This window comes from Panthera uncia, assembly GCF_023721935.1.
Source record: "Panthera uncia isolate 11264 chromosome B2 unlocalized genomic scaffold, Puncia_PCG_1.0 HiC_scaffold_25, whole genome shotgun sequence".
NCBI lineage: Eukaryota > Metazoa > Chordata > Mammalia > Carnivora > Felidae > Panthera > Panthera uncia.
This window is the reverse complement of record NW_026057581.1, coordinates 9074384-9074959: the sequence shown is the minus strand read 5'-3', so window position 1 is coordinate 9074959 and position 576 is coordinate 9074384.

Below are 576 nucleotides of genomic sequence, written 5' to 3'. Positions count from 1 at the left end.
CTCTAACGTATTCTTCCTACAGATTTTACTCTAACGTATTCTTCCTATAGATTTTACTCTAACGTATTCTTCATCCTAACTAACACAGGAAGAGCTCCACTTGCAGCGGTGATTACCCTAAAATTTAAAGGAAGAAGCAAAAACACAGACAATATGAGAGGATATGATGTTCTAGAAAGCATATGAAATGGAAAATTTCAAATACCGGCAATAACTGGTCTAGACACTAAGGACAAGACTAACGCTTCCATCAGGTATCCCGTAACGTACGCGGATGGTCAGGGGGTATGAGTTTTGAAAGTGCAGAGGTGATTTTACCTCCTCACTGACCTATTCTGGCCTCCTTCCAACATTACTTCCCTTAGTGTTCAATGTAATTTGTGAGGAGTTCCTAGTTGCTTGTTGCCGAAAATGATGACACCGGAGTTTCTGGCTTTGGTATCTGAATTAACGGGGGCGCTATTTAATGAGACAGAGAACACAAATGAGAGGTAGAATCTGGACATGTTGAAGTTGAAAAGCCAGTGACACACCCAAAGGGAGACATCCATGGATAATCAGAGATCCATTGCATGA